The sequence below is a fragment of the Xyrauchen texanus genome, chromosome 16 (assembly GCF_025860055.1).
Source record: "Xyrauchen texanus isolate HMW12.3.18 chromosome 16, RBS_HiC_50CHRs, whole genome shotgun sequence".
Lineage (NCBI taxonomy): Eukaryota > Metazoa > Chordata > Actinopteri > Cypriniformes > Catostomidae > Xyrauchen > Xyrauchen texanus.
Window position 1 is genome coordinate 3,861,661 of NC_068291.1, and position 22,127 is coordinate 3,883,787.

Sequence of the window (22,127 nt, forward strand, 5' to 3'; positions counted from 1 at the left end):
AATGTGTGTGTGAATGGGTGAATGAGACGCAGTGTAAAGTGCTTTGAATACCGCTAATGTTAAAAAGGCGCTATATAAGTGCAGACCATTTACCATTTAAGAAATTAAGACATTTTGTCTGTGTACACAAACCATGTAGTACTTTGGTTGCAGCCACTGAACCATAGTGTTATGTTTACCTTGTCTTGTTTCACTGTTGCCCATTTTGTTTACCATTTTTGTCACTTTTGCACTCCATAGGTTCACTTTTGTCCCTTGTTTAGCTCCACTGTCTCACTAGTCTGTTGTTAAAAGAACTACACTTCCCAGTATCCACCTGTCATCATCACTGCCATTTTGTTCATTGTTTTCACCTGTGTCCCATTTAGTCATCACTCCCTGTGTATTTAAGCCCTGCTTCTTGTTCTCTCCTTGTCTGTTGTTGTATGTTGTTAGTCTGGTATGTGTCCTCCTGCCTGAGTTTTCTAGCTTATGTTTTGTTTTCCCATTGTGGGTTTTCCTTTGTGTTTTGCCTGACTACTTAGTCAATAAAGATAACTGCGTTTGGATCCGCACCTCCTCGTCTGCCTTCGCTGCCTCATTCACTACAGAACAACAGACCACACACATGGATCCAGCAGCTATTCGGGCCAAATGTCGGCTGCTCAACCTGCAGCAAGAAGACCACCCATTTGTTGACCACGCTCTCTAATTTCTCCTCCTGGCGAACGCTACTGACTTCCCGGATTCTGCATTGATGGTCTTTTTCAAGGACAGCTTGAACCCCTCGCTGAGGGAGCGGGTGCCACAGGCAGCGCCCGGCTGCACTTTCCGCGACTACCTGGAAATGACCCTGCTAGCTTGCAGCTCACCGCTCCCTGACACACCAGCCCCTCCTGTCAGCGAACAACCCCCCATGCCAATGGCTTCCCTTGAACCCGCACGGCCAACGTCGTCCGCCCGGAGGAGGAGGAGAAGACAGGCGTCCACCTCCCGGCCCTCGCCTGTCTGCGAGCCAGAGCCCTCGCCTGCCCCAGTCTGCGAGCCAGGGCCCACGCCTGCCCCGGTCTGCGAGCCAGAGCCCACGCATGTCACTGTGAGCGAGCCAGAGCCCACGCATGTCACTGTGAGCGAGCCGGAGTCCTCGTCAGCCACGGTGAGCGAGCCTGCGCCCACGTCAACCACGGTGAGCGAGCCTGCGCCCACGTCAACCACGGTGAGCGAGCCTGAGCCCTCGCCAGCCACGGTCAGCGAGCCTGAGCCCTCGCCAGCCACGGTCAGCGAGCCTGAGCCCTCGTCAGCCACGGTCAGCGAGCCTGAGCCCTCGTCAGCCACGGTCAGCGAGCCTGAGCCCTCGTCAGCCACGGTCAGCGAGCCTGAGCCCTCGTCAGCCACGGTCAGCGAGCCTGAGCCCTCGTCAGCCACGGTCAGCTCCTGTAGCCTCAGACATCAGTGAGCCAGTGCCGATAGCCTCAAACGTCAATGAGCCAGTGCCTGTAGCCTCAGATATCCGTGTGCCAGCGCCTGTAGCCTCGACCGTCCCTGAGCCAGCGCCTGTAGCCTCGACCGTCCCTGAGCCAGCGCCTGTAGCCTCGACCGTCCCTGAGCCAGCGCCTGTAGCCTCGACCGCCTCTCGAGCCTTCTAGGGCTCTCGCACCTCAAGCCTCTCGAGCCTTCCAGGGCTCCGCCCCTCGGGCCTCTCGAGCCTTCTACGGCTCCGCCCCCAGAGCCTCCTACGGCTCCACCCCTCAAGTCTTTCGAGCCTTCCAGGGCTCCGCCTCTCGGGCCTCCCGAGCCACCTACGGCTCCGCCTCCCGAGCCTCCTACGGCCTCCCGAGCCTCCTACGGCTCCGCCTCCCGAGCTGCCTACGGCTCAGCCTCCCGCGGCTCCGCCTCCAGAGACTCCTAGGGCCTTGCCTCTAGAGGCTCCTACGGCGCCACCTTCCTCGGCTCCGCCTCCGAAGCCTTCCAGCTCATCGCCTGAAGAACCTCCTACGGCGCTACCTCCCTCGGCCCCGCCGCAAGAGCCACCCTCGGCTCCGCCTCCGGAGCCTCCCTCAGCCTCGCCTCCGACGCCTCCTAGTTCCTACTCGGCTCCGCCTCTCCCGGCTCCGCCTCCCAAGCCTCCCTCGGCCCAGCCTCCGGCTCCTTCACCGGCTCCGCCTCCTGAGCCATCCTCAGCATTGCCCCCTGAGCACTCCTTGGCTCCACCTCACAAGTCCTCTACGGCTCCACTTCCTGGGCCTACTACGCAATCGCCCCCCTCGGCCCTGCCTCCTGGGCCCCCCTCGGCCCCGCCTCCTGGGCCTCCCTCGGCCCCGCCTCCTAAGCCCCCCACGGTCCTGCCTACGCCACCTCCCAAGTCTTCTACGGCTCCACCTCTGAAGTCCTCCTTGGCTCGCCTCACGCGGCTCCGCCGGCCCCTATCCTGCGGCCACCACCCAGGTCCCCCAAGCCTACCCACATCCCGTGGTCAACTCCCAAGCCTCCTGAACCTGTCCCTGCCCTGTGGACAGCTCACTGGCCACCTGAACCTATCCTTGCCCTATGGCCAGCTCCCAGGCCACCTGAGCCTGTCCTTGCCCTGAGGTCAGCTCCCAGACCTCCTGCACCTGTCCTTGCCCTGCGGCCAGGTCCCAAGCCTCCTGAACCTATCCTTGCCCTGTGGCCAGCTCCCAGACCTCCTGAACCGGTCCTTGCCCCATGGCCATCTCCTAGGCCACCAAAACCGGCCTCTGTCCTGTGGCCACGTCCCAGGTCCCCTGAACCGGCCCTGGGCCCACGGCCATCTCCCAGGCCACCAAAACCGGCCTCAGTCCTGTGGCCTCCTCCTAGGCCCCCTGACCCGGCCCTTGCCTTATAGCCAGCCCCCGGGCCATCTAAACCTGTCCCTGCCCGGTCGATACCTCCCTGGCCCCCAAACCTGTCCCTTTGTGCCCCCAGGGACTGCCTATTGGCCCCGTGGACTGTCTCATTTCCCTTTGTGCCCTCGTGGACCGTCTCATTGCCCCTCGTTGCCCCCTTGGACTGCCTGTCTGCCCCTCGTTGCCCCTTGGACTTCCTGCCTGCCCTCTGTGCCCCTTGGACTGCCTTGTTCTTGTACCCCCCCCCGGTCTGCCTGTCTGCCCCTTATGCCCTCATTTTGTTTTTTGTGGGTTTTCTGTCCTTGGCTTTTGTTCTTTAGGATCGTCTGGAATCCGATCCTTTGAGGGGGGGCTCTGTTATGTTTACCTTGTCTTGTTTCACTGTTGACCTTTTTTGTTTACCATTTTTGTCACTTTTGCACTCCATAGGTTCACTTTTGTCCCTTGTTTAGCTCCACTGTCTCACTAGTCTGTTGTTAAAAGAACTACACTTCCCAGTATCCACCTGTCATCATCATCTGCCATTTTGTTCATTGTTCTCACCTGTGTCCCATTTAGTCATCACTCCCTGTGTATTTAAGCCCTGCTTCTTGTTCTCTCCTTGTCTGTCGTTGTATGTTGTTAGTCTGGTATGTGTCCTCCTGCCTGAGTTTTCTAGCTTATGTTTTGTTTCCCCATTGTGGGTTTTCCTTTGTGTTTTGCCTGTCTACTTAGTCAATAAAGATAACTGCGTTTGGATCCGCACCTCCTCGTCTGCCTTTGCTGCCTCATTCACTACACATAGCCAGCTTTTCTCATCCTATTCTCCCAGTTATGAGGAGATCTAGCATGGAGCAGTTTGGCTGCATATATCAGAGAATTGAGCGAGTATTTCACCCTGTATATCATGCCATGACCAGTGGAAGGCTAGTCTTATAATCCCTCTGCCTAAACGTGTTTATTGATCCTTTAATGCAGCATGTATTTCAACATGAATCAATCATGTTTCACTCAACTGAATGTTGAATGTTAAATGCTTTAACACAGAGCAGTTTGGATGCAAACTGATCCTAGAGAAGTAGCTACGAGCAACTTTAAGACAAAGCATTTCAGATGCACAAACAGTCAGCAATCATTCCATGTTGTATGAATCTGTGTAATCATGCCGTGGACACAAGAAGACTTCTCCCGGTGTATGCCTGTGCTATATTATACCATGAAAATGTGTGTTTACACACTTTTAAATGCAGCCTATATGAATCAATCGCGAGAATCAAAGTTTCACTTACCCGAATATTACTTTTTTGACAAAATGTTGCCTTATGAGGACACATTTCCTAACTCTTGCTGTGATTGTTATGACAACATCAAAGTTTATGATGGCTGCTCAAGTGAGTTCCAGTACATACAAAAAAACTGCTGCAAATGATGAGAACAACTGGATTCCACTGAAGCAGATTTGCATTCCTTTACCAGCAATATTTAACAGTTTTTAAAACATAAATTTCTAAAAGAAATTAGTGGGCTAAAAGAAGACTTGTTGTGCTCTGCCCATCGCTTATAAGCATGGCTCATACTCTCTAGAACTACAATACCCATCATGCGCAAACATACTGTAACTTCATTGTACATCTCTGGTAATCAGGCCTCCCACTCTCTAGATCTACAATGCCCATTATGCACTAAATCTCCTCCCAATGTTTGCACACTTTTACTCCTGATTTATCGCAATAAGGCGAAAGGAGAGGTGTACAAAAGCAACACATTATTTAAAAAGTAACTCAGATATTATAATCTAAAATAAAAAGATATATAAAAGATAAAAGACATTTTATTCAAAAAAAGTAATCTGATAACATAACGAATGTTACTTATTACACATTATTTCCAAAACTGTTTGTGACTGATGAAGATAAGATCACATTTTATGACCAATAATTGCAGAAAACCAGATAGCTCCAAAGGGTTCATATATGTGTATGGTTAAATGATGTTAATAAATCAAACTATACTGGAACTACAAAATGTAAAAAACAAATGTAAAATGTAAAAACAAAAGGCCCCAAAGTACTCGACTAATATCAAAATTAAGAAGAAACATAAATATTTAAAAAATATATATATTACAAAATATATTAAATAACTTGGTCACACTAAGGACTTTTTGTGTTTTTCAAAGTGATTGTTCATTGTAAATGGTTAGGTAACTACCAATTAACAAATTAACAGTTTTTCACGGTAGCATTTTTTTTTTACATTTACATTTAAATATGTATCATAATATGAAATGTTCGATATATTGCAAAACATCACAATCAGATTAGATTCCAATTCACAAGCTCTTCGTTCGATTAGATTTCAATTTGGGATTAATTTTTACATTTCAAATTAAATATTTGTGAAATGAGTGTAGCACATTGTCTTATTATCTTCCTGATTTTAATTGAAATAACATAATAGACTAATGATTAAAGGTGAAGTCTATAATTTCTGCTATACTAGTGTCACCAGTCCTACTCGACCCACACCGAGCAGGTTTCGAATCGGCTATCATTGGTATGGGAGTCGGACATGCTAGCAAGGAGACTACAAAAGCCTTGGCCTCTAGCCTCGGTCACTAGTGCATCTCTTAAGGCCAGGAGAGTGAGGTTTACATATTGCACAGCTATCACATACCAGCTGGCTACTGTTACACTCACCCCCCTAAACCTCACTCCCATCCAGATCATGGCACCAGAGTCAATAGTCCTTTTTAACCTGCCCCGAGCAGGATTCAAACTGGCGATCCCTGGCATGGGAGCCAGACACACTAACAGGTTTACAAACTGCACAGCTATCACCAGGGTTGGGGGTTACTTTTGAAATGAATTACACTAAAGATTACAGAATACATGCTGTAAAATGTAATTTGTAATGTATTCAATTAGATTACTCAAGTTCAGTAACGTATTCTAAATACTTTGGATTACTTCTTCATCACTGGTAGATTTTTTCACTTCTTTTGACTATAAAAGATCAAAATACACATGTTAAAAATACATTCTCTGAAAAACCCAAATATCTGATGCAGTGTTGTTTCTAAAACAAGATCAATAAAATGTATCTTGTTTTAAGGTTTTTTGATATTTTTTACAGGAAAACAATAAAAACATTATTATCAAAAATATGATTTTTGCCCTAATATCAAAGGTCTTACTAGAAAAAAGAAATGATGATCCAATGTGAATTTTCTTGATAATAAATATGATCGTGTCTGGTCACATGTGCATGTAAAATGGCTTGAAATAGCATTTTAGCTTAGCGTAAAGCTAACAATTTACACAAGGTTTATTTCTATTTCTTCTGCTCCAAACTTATTTCAAACGTACTTCTCTGTCTGCTCGTATGAATGTAACATTTCACCGCTGTTCAAATGCACTTTGCATCATTTATATGTATAAATGTGGTGGTGGCGGCGTAGTGGCTAAAGCACAGGGCTGTTAATCAGAAGGTCACAGGTTCTAACCCCACAACCACCACCATTGTGTCCTTGAGCAAGACACTTAACTCCAGGTTGTTCCGGGGGGATTGTCCCTGTAATAATTGCACTGTAAGTTGCTTTGGATAAAAGCGTCTGATAAATGTAAATGAAACAAATGACAATAAAATGCAAAGTAATCTCTTCATGTAACAGTAGTGGAATACAGTAACTTGTATTTTAAATACGTAATCCCGTTACATGTATTTCGTTACTCCCCAACCCTTGCTATCTCTTACCAGCTGGCTATGTTACACTAGCATCACATAACATAACACTGCATCCAAATATACCTACTTCTAAATTCATCACAGTTTAGAAACCGTTAGTAATTTTCAGTGTTTTAGGTTGCATTGCGTGTAACAACTCCTAAGTTACACATTCTGACTAACACAAAATTTCACCTGTTCATTCGCTTTATTGTTTTTCAGATGTAAGTTGTAATATTAGGATGTGTTTGAGTGAGGTAATTAACCAGTTGCATAATACGTTGGGATAGGAGAAAGTATTTTAACATAGACAAAAATTACACACATCACCTTAAAAAAAACAAAAACAGGAATCTGCTTTTCAGTTCATTAAATTCCTTTGTGGTTAGGATTGCATTGTCACGGACTATCTATTAAATCATAAATGCACAGGTAACTTTAAGAGTCATACATACATACAACTTGGCTACACCTTGGTACTTGGAGATTAGGAGGTGATTTATTGCATTTTATAGCTTTAGTACAAATATATTTTATAGATTTTCTGGGCAGTGTGAGCAGGTGATCTTATCATCAAATAATCAGTGTATCGAGGCAGTATGTGCACCAGCGGTCATTAATCCATTTAATTTGAATCAAGGACACATCCTGTAACACATTAACCTAACAAACACTCAGATACAGTGAAATTTGATAAAAAAAAAAAGTGCTTGAGCAAGGAGCTTCCTATGTTTACAGTTTGAAATTCATCTATGAAACACTATGCTCATTCAGCCTTGTCAAAAGTATTCATCCTTTACACAAGGCGCTCAACTGTCTGCAATTTGAAGGACACTGTTTGGTTTTTCGCATAGTATATGCAGCAGAATTTGGTTTCATAATTTTTTAATAAAAAAAAAAACTACAAACAAAAATCTAAATAAAAGATTGTTTAGATTAGTATCAGGTCCAGTAATTATGTGGTTGAATCAAATAAATACATTCATCCATTTATTCATCCATCTATCTGAAAAATCTCTCAGAAAAACCTCTCCAAAACATGTCACCATGTACACACTTTAAGCCAGTCTCATCCACATGGACAAACAGCACTGCTTATGTCCAAATTACCCAGTGTCCATCTGTCAGCTGTCTAGGCGATTGGCTCCATCTTTCTAGAATGTAAGTTTATTAGGTTGACCCATCCAACATGGCACTATTTCATTTGGTAGCCCATGCACAGCAGCTTATTCACATGCTGACATCACGCACGGCCCCCCTCGACTCTCCGGGGAAGACTCCTCCACAATGTGATCAATAGTGCTTGTGACCAAACATCGCAAAAGCACATTAAAATGCCACTCATCCTGTCCGACTGAGTTCCATATAAATCAGGTGCCAGTCCCCGCAGGTCTGGTGTAAGCAGTCACATAGACAGACAGAGGGAAAGGTGTAGGCAAAGACCACTCGTGGTGCAATGGGTGGTACCCTGTCTGTCCTTCAAAGATGGGGGGAATTCAGTCATTGGCGTACACAAAGAATTGAAAGATGCATTGAATAGATTTAAACTAGCTGAGATACAGTATAATGAATGATGCAGCATGATATTCAAGATTTCAAGCAAATGCAGTTATGGCATATGTGAATGACAGATTTCTGTTATACTTTTTAAGGGCTGTCAATTCATTAACACTTTTAATCCAATGAATTGCATAATACAGCAATTAATTAATCACAGTCTATCGCATATATAAATATTTGCTATCAAGCAAAGATAATTAATATATAATAATCAAAATAATTATAGCCCTAAATATATAAAATGTAATAATATTTATTTATAATAATTTAATAATAATAGCAGATAATTCAAAGACATTATATTTATGAGGAAAGCATTGAATAGACCAGGGGTTCCCAAACGTTTTTGTCAGCTGAACCCCCTTGATCTAAATTATTTACTTGAAGTACCCCCCAATATTTTAAGTAATTTTGACCTTTCGAAATGGTGGTGGTGTAGTGGTCTAAAGCACATAACTGGTAATCTGGTAATCAGAAGGTCACTGGTTCGATCCCCACAGCCACCCCCATTATGTCCTTGAGTAAGGCACTTATCTCCAGGTTGCTCTGGGGGATTGTCCCTGTAATAAGGGCTCTGTAAGTCACTTTGGATAAAGTGTTTGCCAAATGCATACATGTAAATGTAAACTTGCGCACTGAAATTTTGTGTTAAATCGACAGTCTTCATTTTTTTTTCACTATATGCACACTCAAATACTTTATTGGGATTGGTAAATTGCTGCATTCCAATATTTTTGTATAACCACCATCTCTAAACATATTTAACAATTGACCAATTTCCTACACACCTGTGCCAGTTTCATGGCTCCATTATCACTCCAAGCTCTCTTTCCTCTCACATAATAATATGACTTGCATTAAAATCAAAAAGCTGTGTAATAGACAGTGTACAGTCTGCTGGTCATTATCTCATAAAACAAACCTCTTTTGGGTGATACAAGACCCTATGCTTTGTGAATGGTTCCTAACAATTAACAATTTATTATTACAGTATTTATTAATCTTTATTAATGTTAGTTAATAAAAATACAATTGTTCATTGTTAGTTCATGTTTTTTCATAGTGCATTTTTCATAGGCCAACAAAACTTATCAAAACATCAAATGCCACAACATGTATGTTAGATCCAATACCAACTAAGCTCTTAAAAGGTGTATTCCCTCTCAGAACCTTTTCTTAATATTATTAACTCCTCGCTATTCTTAGGACATGTCCCAAGAAACTTTAAAAAGGCAGTTGTCAAACCACTTGACAAATTGGAGAATTGGCTAATTATAGATTCATTTTTAAATATCCTGTTTATGTTGAAAATACTAGAAAAGCTAGTGTCCTCCCAAATATGTTAATTTCTACAGAGAAATAGTATATATGATTTCAGTCAGGATTTAGGCCCCATCACAGAACAGAGACTGCATTTATCAGAGTTACAAATGACTTGCTCTTATCATATGATTGCAGCTGCATTTCTTTTCTGCTTTTCTCCTTACATATGCTTCCCCTTGGAGATATTATTAGGAATTGTGGAATAAGTTTCCACTGTTATGCCGATGAAATCAAACTTTATATTTCTTTGAAAACTAATGAAATTTCACAATTTTCCAAATTAGCAGAGTGTATCAATGAAATCAAAGATTGGATGGCCAGAAATGCCCTTCTACTCAATTCTGACAAAACAGAGGTACTAATTATTGGAACAAAGCCTCTAAAAATAAGCCACTAAAATATAATTTGACTCTCGATGGATGTAGTGTTACATCGTCTTCTACAGTGAAGAAATTAGGTGTTATATTTGATACAAATCTGTCCTTTGAAAATCTAATTTCCTATGTTTGTAGAACAGCATTCTTCTACCTCAGAAATATTGCTAAGTTACGACACATGCTCTCTGTTGCTGATGCCGAAAAAATGCATACGCTCATGACCTCAAGACTAGATTATTGTAATGCATTACTGGGATGATGTCCTGCAAGTTCAATAAATAAACTTCAATTGGTTTCAACAATTTGACTGCAAATCCTAGATCTAAAACATTGGAAAAGCCCACTGATAATATTAGGGCCATTTCATCACGGACTTGATTTTAATTTATTTTTTTCTCCCCAATTTGGAATGCCCAATTCCCAATGTGCTCAAATTCCCAAAGTCCTTGTGGTGGTGTAGTGACTGGGTGGCAGAGGACGAATCTCAGTTGCCTCCGCGTCTGATGCCGTCAAGCCATGCATCTTATTATGTGGCTTGTTGAGCACGTTACCGCGGAGACATAGTGCGTGTGGAGGCTTCAAGCTATTCTCCGCGGCATCCACGTACAACTCACCACACGGCCGACCGAGAGCGAGAACCACGTTATAGCGACCATGAGGAGGTTACCCCATGTGACCAGGAGATTTACCTCTTATTTAACCGCAAAATGTCTCAAAAAATTTTTAGTCATAAATTTTACTGAACAGTCCTTCAAATGTGTCACAGATATAGGCTAAAAAAAAAGATGTGCATAAGTTACCTGGTAGTTTACAATAAAAGTATAATAAAATAAATTTTTTAAATAAAAACGTCATAACCAACTAAATTCATCTCATAGCATGAAGTTTAGCTTCATACACACTCTGTCATTGAATAATACATTATTTTATAGTTTATAATTCAATTATAAACTAAACCGTTCACTGCCCAAAATATCCTAATATTTTATTGTGCATGGTTGAATGTTGTGAATGGTGGACAAATTGTGTAAAATAATTTATTTTAAGCAGCTAGCCAATGCTTTGAAAATAGTCAATCAATAATAAATAGGTGTTGTTAATCTGTTTAGAGTTACTGTCTGCTTTTGCAATGATGCTTTTTCCCCCTGATTATTTTAAAAGTTAATTCATCATGCTATTATGGACCAGTTCAAGCTGACAACACAAGCTGTGGACAAAAGAGACTACAGAAGCCTACATGTGTAGATAGGATTAGGTAGGATACCTAAAAAGACTTAATATCCAATACTAATACTACTCTTTTGTATTTTTATTTTGATATGCCGTTTAGAGTAAACTGTGAGAGAAATGATGTGGGTGACTTGACTCAATGAAGTTCTTGATTGTACATTTTTAACCATGATGAAACTGCAATGCGAGCACCGCCTTGGCTACACAAACAACTCGTGCAATTTTACCAGTTGTCAGGTCCCGTGTCGTGGGAAACTGTCTTGTGTCTATTAAATTGGATACATACCCGTCTTTATGTTTTCGTTGTGCCAGCCACCTCGGTAGTCCATGTTATACAGTAGTCTCTGTAGTAACATTCAAGCATATCGGTTGACTGATGAGTGTGCCTGAGCATGTGTGTATGTGTGTGTTTGCTTAAAAACAGTGAAACATCTCTGGCTATGTCTACGACTTCAGGGGCATATACAGCTGCATGCAGACAGATATGTGTTCATTAATTCAGTAACTGTTTAGTTATTTTATTTTTTCATTGCATCACAAATGTCATGGACTCATGGGACTTGGAAAAAAAATCCAGAGTATCAAAGTCAAACTCTAGTAACCCAAATCTATCACAATGTTTAGCCAGAGGAGAACTGGCCCCAACAGTGAGCCTGGTTTCTCCCATTGTTCATTTTATCCATCAACCAACATCTTTTGTGTTCCTTGCCACAGTCGCCTTCGGCTTGCTCACTAAATACAATCATTATTTCATTTTATACACAATTTACAATCATATTCAATCAAACTACACAATGATGACTCTAAGACTTTATAGATATTACAGTTTAATTTTCTGTTTGGTTCATTTTTCAATATGTAACACAATTTTTGTTCCTGGGTAGTAAGTGTTATTTCCTAATTGCTTATGCCTCAAAAGTATAGAAAATTGCGTCCAGGACAGTGATCTTTTGACATTTTCCATTGAAATTTCCAATGAGAAATTTCAATGGAAAATGTACACAAATTTGCAAATGTTTTCTGAGAAAACATGCAAATTTGTGTCTTTTCATTCACATAAAGTGAATCCAAATTAACATGAATTTATACTAAAACCACCTTGGAGACCCATCAGGAATGCCACCATTTTGAAGTCTCCTATGACCACCCAGCCATACTCATCATACTTCAAGTCGTCCAGCAAGTCTTGATGCTGTTGTAATCCTCTTTTAGGTGCACCGAGTGAGCCAGGGGAAGAGATGGGTACCTGTTACCATTATGGAGCAGCACGGCTTTGAGGCTCCTGGATGAGCTGTCAATGAAGAGGCGTCACTCATTCTGGTTACAGGCGATTGCGATTGCCTCGAACAGACTAGTCACATTGTGGCAGATGCAGAGCACATCTTGACGGGTGAAGAAGCTGGAAAAAGGCTGATGATGCATCCTCTGATCTGCGAATGCGACACTTTCATCCAACAAGTTCCACTGCTTGAGCCTAGATGTCAAAACCTCAGCGTTGGACTTGGTGAGACCATCATCTCTAATCAAGTCGTTGAGGTCTTTTTGGTTGGGGTAGTATGGGTTTCTCTCCTCAGCTCCACCTCTGAAATTGTCATCTGGATCTACAATGTCTTCCTCGCACTCTGATTTATTGCTCTCTTCTAAAGATGGCTGTTCTCTCTCCGGAGGAGTGGGTACTGGGAGCTCATGGCAGTGTGGCACCGAGGCGATGGATGAAGGAAGGTCTGGATTCATGATAGCAGGTGCATTCTTGCCAGTCCGACATTTGGAAGGGTACACCATGCAGATGTAGCAGTTGCTTGAGTAGTCAGTGTGTTCCTGCCAAATTCTTGGGATATCGAACTTCATGGCTCTCTTTTCCCCTCTGTACCATCCTACAAAAATACATTTATTTCACCCATGACTAATGTGTAATAGAATCTCGCAACATTTTTCATATAAGATATATTTTTTCAATAACATTGAAAATTGTAAAACATTTTAAAATTATAAATGTTTACAATTTCAAAAACAAAACAAATGTTATAATATAAAATTACGAGGAACAATTGTCCATCTTACCTTCCAGAGATTTTTGCAGTGCTCACAAATGAGGTGCCCAGGGTTTGTCTTGATCCTGACAGGCATGCCAAAATATGCCTTGTAGGCCTCACACATCTTAGCAGATGCTTCCACTGTGTACTTTTTCACTCTTGTCTTGATAAATTGGCCGCAGACATAGCAAAATGTGTCTGCCGGATGCTTGCAGCCTCTTGATGCCATCTCAGAAAAATGCAGATATTTTTCCACTTAGGCAGCTGGAAATAAACTGAACTGGTGGGGCTAAGGCCCCTGTATTTATACTACTATTTATATTATTGGAAAGCTCTAGAAAGTTCTAGAAGTTACTCTGTATCTTGCACTCACTCTATCTGGAACGTTCTGGAAAATAGGTAAATTTCAAAAGATCACTGTCCTGGTCACAAAACCAAAGTTTGTGGGGAATAAAATACATTTTCTATACTTTTGATGCATAAGCAATTTGGAAATAACACTTACTACCCAGGAACAAAAATAAGAAATACAATTGTTACACAGTGTTTTCTGTAAAGCTTCTTTGAAATGATTGTGAAAAGTGCTATACAAATAAAAATGACTTGTCTTGACTTCATAAAGGTAGCAGTCAAAAGATATTGCAGCTTCCTACAGTATCACAGTGCACACATTTTGCATGGTTTTGTTTACTTACTTATTTTGCTTGTATAGAGGACAAATGCATATGAATTCCTGCTTAGGAGTTTCACAGTTTCATTTGAATCTGAAAGTGGGATTCCAAGGGTGAACCATTTTATAGATAATAGTGAAAAGAGATGGTTTGTGTAGCACACTGCAAATGCATTAAGAAGTCTGGAATGTGATGGTCTTATGAAAACCTTCATAAATCCATATGTTTAGAAATGAACAGCAGGGGTTTTCAGCTTTAGCTGGTCATTAGCATTATATGCGTATCTCTATGAGTTTGGTGGTTGTGAACAAAGATCAGTGAAATGTGTGTGTGTTCAGCCTTGTGCTATAAAGGCATCTCTCGCTATGCCACTGTACCGCAATCTATATGTGCGATGGAGGAGTGCCGTCACTATGGTGATCTTCTGCTCAAATCCAAGTGGGATTTGCCATTTTGGCAGGCAGACAACGAGGAAGCCAGCAGGAGTGATTGGTATAGAGAGAGAGAGAAAGAGAGAGAGAGAGAGAGAGAGAGAGAGAGAGAGAGAGAGAGAGGATCACAACATTATGTTTGGCATAATTATACTATCAGAAAGGTCCAACTAAAGACCCTCAAATGACTTGTACACAAACATCAAAGGTTAAAGTTTGTGTCTTCTCTCTATATATTGATCATGCATATCTGTACTTATTTACACAATTGAAAAGCCAAAACAGAATGTTTAAGGTCAATGAAGGTCAAAGACTTGCTTTCAGCAACCAGCCTGGTGTAATGCATCTGACAGGTCATTTGGAAGCATTTTATTATATATGCCTTTGTTGAACAAGAGGTGTTATTTACTAGAAAAAGCAGAAAGATTATTATGGGAAAGAGTAGATTTTCACCAGAATGAAATTGTTCTTGATGGGACATCAACTCTGGAAGACTGGAGATGTATTTTAAGTGCTGTAATGTGAGTGTACACTGGTGGCAAAGGCAACCTGAATGAACTGATCACACTGTGATTTCTAGTCAGGAAGTCGAACGTTCTGCTACTGAAATTGCTCTGTGCTTTCAGAAATTTTAACCACTGCCTCCAGTGGCCAAAGCTTGAAGTGTTACTGACCTATTTCTGGGTGAAATGTCCACAGGGTGGCGCCTAAATTGAGATGTGTTTGTAGTTGTAAATGATGTCATACAGTCAAAAGGTATGCCTATTTTGTTAGCCCTAACCCTAACCCAGTCCCACCTAACCATCACATGAGTAAAAATTTTATTTTAGAGCTAAAATGAAACCTCTGAATCTCTCTCATCATTGTATATGTAAACATCATAAATTCCTGGATTCCATGGGACCAGAACTTCTGCCTCATCAGTAGAGCCATAGGGAAAGGTAAACATGTTTAAACTGATGCAAAAATTTTGATTTCAGGATGCATGAACATTCAGATATATATATATATATATATAGATTATCGCGTGATTATGTTGACATGAACACAGTTGCATGTACTATATTGCCTGCCCATGGGATGGTGTATGCTTGGTATCTTATAAGTGATCTAAAATATGTGGACATGACTAAATGGTTTCTTCAGTGTGGGCAGGACACCAGAACAACAGAACAAGAAAATAATCTCAAAGACATGATTTCAAAAACAAATTTGGAGACTGTAAATCAGCAATATTTTCAGATACCTTTCGTAGGATAGTAGCCCATCTTTGCTAACAGAAGAATCAGATACAGCACTTCTCAATATCTCATGGCTTTCCCTGCTGCATTATGGGGAAGTTTCTCATTAGCATCACCAGCCTGTGGACTGCCCTTTGGGACTAAAGCCCAAATGAAACCAAAAATAAAGTTTTTCTGCTTTTAGTCAATGTCTACTTCTAAACGTTGACAAAATTCATTTTCAGAAGATATAAGCATTTTAATTCCATAGTCTTTCTCTTCCGGATAAAAAGACGAAGCAACAATCATGACGTCACATAGAGGTTCAGAACCCTTGTCCAATCAAATGCTTTCTAGAACTAAAATGCACCATCCCCCTATATCTGTTAGCGTGCATGGCTGTGTTCTAACTGGCACTGGTCATGCCTTTGCAGTGCACTTCGAAGGGCAAACAATCAATGCTGTAAAGTCATTCCAAACATAGTTCCCAATGAACATCACTTAAAAAGCAAGTTCTGTCTGACCGTTATCACTTTTCAGCCATCTGAAGCTCTCACAGGAGGGTATTTGTATTTGAAGAGAACAGGGCATAGGGTTGATCACTTGTGAATGGGACGGCCAACCCAGGAGATGGACACGAGAAAAGTTGCTTAGGTTTCTTAGGATGAACAGCACAAGTAAGTGTTCTTTATTCTTTATGCTTAGTGCATTGTGATTCAAAAACCATGATGTGCTGCTAGCGTTTGTGGGCTGGTTATGGATTAATGCTGTCAGATCATCATTTGGTTCTACATTTACATTTACACTTATGCATTTGGCAGATGCTTTTATCCAAAGCGACTTACAGTGCACTTATTACAGGGACAATCCCCCCAGAGCAACCTGGAGTTAAGTGCTTTGCTCAAGGACACAATGGTGGTGGCTGTGGTTCTAAAAGTCAGTGTAAAAGCTGGCCAGTATTGAGATTGCTTCTCAAGTTTCCCCTGTAAGCGGCTCTGATAGGAGCAGCATGGTAGAAAGGGGTATGTGTGTGGGTGTCTGTAAACTAAAGCCTATTGACTATTTAAAAAAATGGGACGAGTTGTTTGACATGTCCTGCCCCCACTTCCTGTTCAGTTGGAAATACGTCAAAACACCAAATCCAACCATGCTTGTCACAGTACTTAACGAGGACTTTAAATCTTTGAAAGATATCAAAGACGTATTTAAACAGACAGTAGCAAGTAAGCAAGATATCCTTGAGCATACTTGTATATTCCAGTTTGCTTACAGATTTATTTCCGTAAAATAGTCTGTACCATTTTTGACCTGATGTAACTTGTGACCCTATTGTCTACTCATATTTCCTACTTATTTCTTTTTTGTTGTTTTTACGACCAGCAATTCTTGAAGACTTCCAGAATAAGGGGTTTGGTGTTTGGGTGTTGAGTTAATAAAATATGCATGAATATCCTTGTGGCAGCGGGGGCGTGGTCAAGCGCCCGTCCGGGAGAGAAAAGCGGTAAGGGCGCTTACACCTGAGCTAAATTATGTCTAACACCTGTGTCTAATTGCAGTAAGCATGGGGAGAGCGGCATAAAAGAGCAGCAGCCACAGAGCCTCGGGAGAGAGTGCCTACACCCAGACCAGCAACTACGGAGAAAGTGTGCTGTATAGTTGTGTGTATAATAGAAAGTGTGTTAATTAAAGATCCTTACCTTGAGCAAGAAGCTGTTCCCCGTGTCATCCTTTGGGAGCTGTGCTACAATCCTGTTCACTGTTTTCTCTCATATACAACTAAAAATACAATTCGCTTTTGGCGCCACTCTGTGGACATTTCACCCAGAAACTGAAGCTCACGCATGCCCATTTGTTCAAGAACACTTCCATCTTCGGCCACTGGGAGCAGTTTCTTAATACTGTCACCAAATCTGTTGTCACAGTGAGATCAGTCAATTTGTAATTTAATAGATGTTGTTTTTTACTCAAAGCTTCTTACAGAACATTTAAACTTTTTACATTTTTCTTTCTTACATTTTCAGATTTTAACTTAGAAGCTTTTATAGACAGATTTTATCCTTGTGCGTCCCCATGTCCACTCGCATGAACATTGTATTTTGGCTTGGCTTTACGCCATGCAAAATTTCATTTCATTTAAACTGACTGATCTCAGTTCAGGAGACTCTGTGCTGTCAGTAAAGGGCTAAACTGAACAATATGGTGTCGATCACAGCGGAGTTTGTGTTTGATTGTACGGCAACAAAACTACATTTGATAAAAAATTGAATTATGTTTTTACATTGAAACCTGTTTGAGTCAAAACATTTGTCTTTAGTTTCATCTGATTTAATTTTTTTTATTTGAGTGATTTATAACATCCAGTGAGGACTGGTTTGAGTATTTCTGTAACTGCTGATCTTTTGAGGATTTTCACTGAAAACAGATTCTAGAATTTGCTCAGAATGGTGCCAAAAACAAAAATTTGGAAATGTCTTGTTGATGAGAGAGATCAACAGAGAATGGCCAGACTGTTTCAAACTGCCAAAGTCTATGGTAACTCAGATAACCGCTCTGTACAATTGTGGTGAGAAGAATATCATGTCAGAATGCGATTCTGAGAAGTGGGTTGGCACTGTTTTGGCGGCACAAAGGGGACCTACACAATATTAGGCGGGTGGATTTAATGTTGTGGTTGAGCAGTGTATATACTGTATATATATATATATATATATATATATATATATATATATATATATATATATATATATATATATATTTGCATGTTTCTTAGGGGATACTAGTTGTAAATCAAAAAGGGCTATGGAAAATGCACACAGCAGTCAATGTGGTGTGATTAATGTACCTAAACAGGCAGTGCACATGGTGCTGTTTGGCTTGCTCCATTGATAGAGTGGTAAGACAGAGGGGTTGGGTAGCGACATGCAAACATGGTGCAAGAACTCTATGCTAGTCTCTAGTTACTGTTCATCGCTGTTGGAGCTTGTGACTGTTAGATGCAGACCTTTTTATCTACCATGGGAATTCACCACTGTTTGCATAACCGGAGTTTACATTCCCCCCTGCGCTAACGCTAAGGAAGCGCTCTGTGAACTGTATGGGGCTATGAGCGAACTGCAGAACGCTCACCCCGACGGACTGTTTATTGTCGCCGGAGATTTCAACCATGCAAATCTCAAGACAGTGCTCCCTAAATTCCATCAGTATGTGGACTTTGCAACGAGAGGGCTGAGCAGCTTGATCTTGTTTACACAAACATCCCAGGCGCGTACGGGCGGAGCCCGCCCCCACCTCGGCTACTCAGACCACATCTCTGTTATGTTAATTCCAGCATACAGACCGCTCGTCAGACGCACAAAACCGCTTCAGAAGCAGGTGAAAACCTGGCCAGCAGGAGCCATCTCTGCTCTTCAGGACTGTTTTGAGTGTACTGACTGGCACATGTTCAGGGAGGCTGCAACATATGGCGATTCTACCAACTTGGAGGAATACACAGCATCAGTGACCAGCTACATCAGCAAGTGCATTGATGATGTCACTTTCTCCAAGACCATCACCACACGCTCCAACCAGAAGCCGTGGATGACTGCGGAGGTGCGCACGCTGCTGAGGTCCCGAGACTCCGCCTTCAGAGCAGGTGATAAGGCAGCCCTAAGAACAGCTAGGGCCAAACTGTCACGGGCAATCAGAGAGGCAAAGCACGCACACGCCCAGAGAATCCACAGTCACTTCCAGGACAGCGGTGACACGCGGCGCATGTGGCGGGGCATCCAGGCCATCACCAACTACAGGACAACATCAGTTGCCTGTGACAAAGATGCCTCCCTTCCAGATGCGCTGAACGACTTCTACGCTCGGTTTGAATTGCAGAACGACGTGATGGCGAGGAAGTCCACCCCTCCTCCCAACGACCAGGTGCTCTGTCTTACCACGGCAGATGTGAGGAAAACTCTACGTAGAGTCAACCCACGGAAGGCTGCTGGACCAGACAACATTCCTGGCAGAGTGCTCAGAGGATGTGCAGACCAGCTAGCAGATGTTCTTACCGACATCTTCAACATCTCTTTGAGCAGCGCCGTCGTTCCAACGTGCTTCAAGGCCACCACCATCATCCCCATGCCAAAGAAGTCTTCAGTGTCCTGCCTCAATGACTACCGTCCCGTCGCACTTACACCCATCATAATGAAGGGCTTCGAGAGGCTCGTCATGAGGCAGATTAAGACCCAGCTGCCCCCCTCACTAGACCCACTGCAGTTTGCGTATCGTTCAAACCGTTCAACGGACGATGCCATCACCACAACCCTCCATCTGGCCCTCACCCACCTAGACAATAAGGACTCATACGTTCAAATGCTGTTCATAGATTTCAGCTCAGCATTCAACACAATCATTCCCCAGCACCTGATTGGAAAGCTGAACCTGCTGGGCCTGGACACCTCCCTCTGCAACTGGATCCTGGACTTCCTGACTGGGAGACCTCAGTCAGTCCGGATCGGGAACAGCATCTCCACCACCACCACACTGAGCACTGGGGCCCCCAGGGCTGTGTGCTCAGTCCACTGCTGTTCACTCTGCTGACTCACGACTGTGCAGCAATGCACAGCTCGAATCACATCATCAAGTTTGCCGATGACACGACCGTGGTGGGTCTCATCAGCAAGAACGACGAGTCAGCATACAGAGAGGAGGTGCAGCGGCTGACGAACTGGTGTAGAGCCAACAACCTGTCCCTGAATGTCGACAAAACAAAAGAGATGGTTGTTGACTTTAGGAGAGCACAAGGTGAACACACTCCGCTGAACATCGACGGCTCCTCTGTGGAGATCGTCAAAAGCACCAAATTCCTTGGTGTTCACTTGGCGGAGAACCTCACCTGGTCCCTCAACACCAGCTCTATCACCAAGAAAGCCCAGCAGCGTCTCTACTTTCTTCGAAGGCTGAGGAAAGCACATCTCCCAACCCCCATCCTCACTACATCCAATAGAGGGACTATTGAGAGCATCCTGAGCAGCTGCATCACTGCCTGGTTTGGGACTTGCACCGTTTCGGACCGCAAAGCCCTGCAGAGGATAGTGAGGACAGCTGAGAAGATCATTGGGGTCTCTCTTCCCTCCATCAAAGACATTTACAAAAAACACTGTATCCATAAAGCAACCAGCATTGTGGACGACCCCACACACCCCTCACACAAACTCTTTACCCTCCTCCCGTCTGGCAAGAGGTACTGAAGCATTCGGGCCCTCACGGCCAGACTGTGTAACAGCTTCTTCCCCAAGCCATCAGACTCCTCAATACTCAGAGACTGGTTTGACACACACGTGTCCTGAGTTGCACTTTAATTACTGTCACTTTATAACTGTCTGCTACCTCAATAACTGCTATGTGCATAGAACATTATCTCATAGTATGTTATGTTTACATTTTTAGAAACTGTCATCTTTTTGCACTACTGAGTACTGGTCGGCGCTGCACTGTCTATTGTCCTGTTCATTGTCAGAAATTTGTTGTACTGTCCTGTACTTTTTGCACGTTTGCACGTGCACTTTATATAGGTATATGTAGGTTTTTTTTAATTTTTTTATATAGGTATTTTATTTCGTTGTGTTGTCTCATGTGGTCCTGTGTTGGTCCTTTGTTGTTTTTATGTAGCACCATGGTCCTGGAGGAACGTTGTCTCGTTTTGCTGTGTACTGTACTAACTGTATATGGTTGAAACGACAATAAAAACCACTTGACTTGACATGTCTGTCTAGCCATGCTCTCAGGGTTAATTTTGCCCCCCCAATCTTATTCTGTTTTCCTCCACAGCTCGAGAGGTCCAGCGCTCAGCTATTGTGTCCACCCGCCCACCCGCAGTCTGCCTGCCTGTACACCTAAAATCCGGCCCTGCCAGTCTGGCCCCATGCCAATGCTTTTATCGAGCACTATCTGTCAAGGTATAAATAATACAAACCTGAAGCTATCAGTAGAATTCAAATGAGGTATACATCAGTAGGAAAGCACTCGACTTTCACTCCCCAACATGCTCGTGCCAAGAAAAGAAAAATATTCAAGCCCAGCTGCAGCTATGGAGATGAAGAGAAAAAAAAAGAACTAAAAGAAAAACTAACAACTTGGTAAATAAATAACAAAACATGACACCTAAAAATTAATAGCAGTAAAAAAATAATTTATCCTCAATAACAGCCGGTAATTGTGATCTTTTCTTTACTAAGTCAGTGTGTGCAGTAAAACAATAAATTATACAAAAAGGTAAACAAGATCCAGAAAGACACAAGCTAGACTTGAGCTTAGCGCAAACACAAGACCTACTTTTTATTATTTATGTGGCATGAAAGGCCATTATTAATTTAGTATTAATTACATAAGCATACTCCTAAACCTAATCCTTACCATAACAGTACGGAGACCAACCAAAACACAGTTCTTTCACTAAGTTCTTTGAATGGATGCAACGTTAATGTTACAAAGTGTATGAAATTCAGAATCAGAATAAGCTTTATTGCCAAGTATTCTCACGTACACTAGGAATTTGAGAAACAAGTGCATACAGAACATTACAGTGAGAAACAAAATATAAAATTATGTAAGGGTATAAATAGACATGCATATAACAGAATGGCGTATATACATTTGCAAGTGGTAATGTATGTGCAAGGTAGGGGTCATGGTTAATTCACCCAAAAATGAAAATTATCTCATAATTTACGCTCCCTCAAGCCATCCTAGTTGTATAT

The 22,127-nt window shown here is 42.4% G+C and overlaps 1 protein-coding gene across 5 annotated transcripts in view; it reads right to left on the bottom strand.

Moving 5' to 3' along the window:
- The window catches only part of myt1lb (myelin transcription factor 1-like, b), a 232,504-nt gene that overhangs the window by 91,501 nt on the left and 118,876 nt on the right, over positions 1-22,127 (bottom strand). The window lies entirely within an intron of this gene.